The following is a 3,132-nucleotide window of genomic DNA, read 5'->3' as shown; positions in this document are numbered from 1 at the left end:
GGACTCCCTTACCAGGGGGTTGCCTCGCAATCAAGCGATGATCACTCATGGATCACCAATGGAACCACACTTGGTTCAATTGTCACCAAGACCTCGTCTCGTGATCATACCAACTCATCATCGTGATTACTCATGACTATCTCATAGTCCAATTCATCATATTCTTCATCAACTTAGTTATTTAGGTTTACCCTCCATTTCTACCGAGACCTGGTAGTGTGACCTACTACGAACTTTTGCCCATGACCGAGGACGCGGCTATCGATAGATTGAATACACTCTGCAGAGGTAGCGCACTTTACCCACACTACGGAACCCTGGCCTCGCACTCCCATACGTACGGACCCGGTGTTCTGACAAGACCGAACTACTGCCAAGACACTCTCCCGGCCACTCCGACCAACACCCCTTATGGGTTCAGTCTTGGGTGGGCCTGTACCTACCAAAGGTACCAACGGCCACCATCATGGCAAAACGGTCCCAAGCGGGGACATAAGCTCAAAACCAAACCCGGGCACACAAGGAATATGCCGTCCTACCTGATCAGGGTAGCTCCCGCGCATAACCTTCCCTCGCGGGAGGCACCGGCGTGAGGCATGACAATAGACCCAGCTAGGACCTTCCCATTAGGTAAGCGTGGTTGCACTGGTGAAAGCTCGATTGGAGTGGCACTATGATATCCCAGTGATGACGGAGGAGGTTTGTTATTAAGTCATATTATTAACTTCTCCATCATCAATCATCATGCAAACATTATTAACATGAATGCAACAACTAACATGCAGCATACCGATGCAGTAGCAAAACACCAAGCATTTCAAATGACCGAGATATCATGCGAAACATGGCAATACTAAGTACTAGTAAACTTAGCAGTGCAACAGAACTATCATAACATTGATACTACTAATATGAAACTAAACGGAGGCCTGATATTATCAGTAACAACGTTAAACTAGCATGGCAACTTATTTAATGAAAACTCAAGCATGCAAGACAGCTAACAAAACTATTTAGCATGACTGAAATAATAGCAGACGAAACAGACAAGAAACTACTGCAACTAAGCACACACGCGAGGTGCAAGCAAAGTCAACATGCAAGTTATGGGCTCATGATAAGAGGTTGGCTTGCCTGGGGGTCAAGGATTACTCCGGAAAAAGTGCGGAACGATCGCGGAAAGATTTTTCGGAAACAGTTCTCTCTCGGATGGGGCTGTTTACGGGCAAGGGCAAAGTGGTCATTTTCACTGTGTGGAAACATAATGAAAATGATACCAACGCAAAGAGTTTGACGAGATGAAGACGCGAGCGTCGGTTTTACCTTAATCGGATTTACGGTTGTCGAGATATGAAGGGTTAAAGTTCAAGGACCTATCGGTGAATTGTTTTCAGCAAACAGGCCCGTGGAGGAAAAACTGTGTTAGGAATAAAATTAATTAGGATTAATTGTAATTAGAACCATCATTAGACGGTTGTGTGTGTCCACCGCCTCTCCTCTTCCGTGCGGACGCATGTGCCCGTACGGACATGTCTCTTTGTAATTACCGCCTTAATTGGCGACTGTTGAGAGGGTATATATACCCCAATCATCATCAATGAAATTCAGAGATTCATTCTCAATCAGTTTACTTTAACACGTTATCAGCACGCTCGTAACTGAGAGTGATTTGGCCGCAGAGAAGAAAGCGAAGGGGAAACAGCGGTGAGGCGGCTCTCTCGCATCTGGAGGCAGAGACACAGCCGACGCGTGGCTCTCTGGCAACAGAGTCCTCGGGCGCGTGTCAATGTCAGACCATGGACGCCCCGGCGAGGCCACTCTCAAGCGCGGTGCTCGCGCCCGCAGTACCCATCAGCGTCGAGCGGCGACCGCTCTTCTGGTGCGGCGCCCTACAGCAGAACGGCAAGGGGATCAGAAGAAAACATACAAGATCCCTGTGACACATCTCGTACAAAACGACAATAATGCAAAGACCAACTCTGCATCATACATCAATCAGGTGATTCAATTCCAATTTCGTTACACTAACCTCTAGGGCATCGTTTTTAATGCCGTCCAAAGCAAACTTCGGCAGCGACCCATGGCCCGGACGACGTTTCCCTCGGCTAGGCTCCTCGTGGAGTGGCGACATCCTTCAGCCCGGCTGCTCCCGGTGCTGCACCCCGAGGCGGCCGTGGACCACGGCCCCGGCATGGCGGAGGATGCACTCCAGGCCTGCATCTTTTTCGATGAGGCGGCCAGGCGCGTAACGCACAACGGCGGCAGTGGCCAATGGCCAGTGCCCGGCATGGCAACGCCCGGCAGCAAACACGGTGTCTCGCGGCTCCGCGGCGGCGGCCATAGGCCGGCGTGCGGCAGCGCGGTCCTCAGCCCGGGCAGAGGCAGCCCACGAGGCGCAAAACGCGGCGGTGCAACCATCGGTCTGCCCGCACTGCACAGCGGCAGCAGTTACCATGGCCACGACGCTCGCACGGGATAAGAAATTGGGTTGGGATCTTATCTTCTTTGGAATTTATTCAATTCAACCCTGTACTTAGAGATAAACATATCTTGCCCCTGCAGTTTCAGATCCAGTAAGACTTAACTGGGATTTACTAAACCGCACGTTTTAGTACCCAGATTTCTGAAATTGTCATTCAGTCTCTAACACTTGCGGTTGCAGTTTTAAGTCTACAGACTTTGTTTGGTCTGCATTTTAATCTATGTACTTGCTGTAAAGCATATTAAAAAGTTGTAATGTGTTCAATCTTCTTGCCTCATGCAATCTCTATAACACGTAACTGTGTACAACAACTCTATTTTGGCAATTGAAATATATTTTTCTTGCAAATGTTGATGTAAACTCATACTACAAAATTATAGTATGAGACTATCTTCAAAATTTATTTGTGAGTCACAAGGTATTGGTGGCATCTACTGCATCATTTGCAGATTATCCACCAATATTGCAAGGTCTACATCTTGTCACTTTAACAAGATTACTACCTTCAAAGTGCTATTCCAAATATTCATATTAGATGTGACTATCTCAAGATATCATAAGGTAATACTGGCATCTACTGCAAATTTTGCAGACTATCCACTATTACTGCAAGGTCTACATCGTGTCACTTTGACAGATGACTACCTTCA

The 3,132-nt window shown here is 47.7% G+C and overlaps 1 long non-coding RNA gene across 1 annotated transcript; it reads right to left on the bottom strand.

Annotated features, from left to right (window-relative positions):
- Positions 1–1,622: 1,622 nt before the first annotated feature.
- LOC123134128 (uncharacterized) lies at positions 1,623–2,468 on the bottom strand. Its single transcript, XR_006465518.1, has 2 exons — positions 2,030–2,468; positions 1,623–1,889 (listed from the first exon to the last, which is right to left on the bottom strand). It is a non-coding gene; the product is annotated as an uncharacterized lncRNA (long non-coding RNA).
- Between the last annotated feature and the right edge of the window lie 664 nt (positions 2,469–3,132).

Source organism: Triticum aestivum, chromosome 6B (assembly GCF_018294505.1).
Source record: "Triticum aestivum cultivar Chinese Spring chromosome 6B, IWGSC CS RefSeq v2.1, whole genome shotgun sequence".
In the NCBI taxonomy this organism is placed as follows: Eukaryota; Viridiplantae; Streptophyta; class Magnoliopsida; order Poales; family Poaceae; genus Triticum; species Triticum aestivum.
The sequence above is the reverse complement of the archived record's forward strand: the minus strand, read 5'-3'. Positions and strand labels throughout refer to the sequence as shown.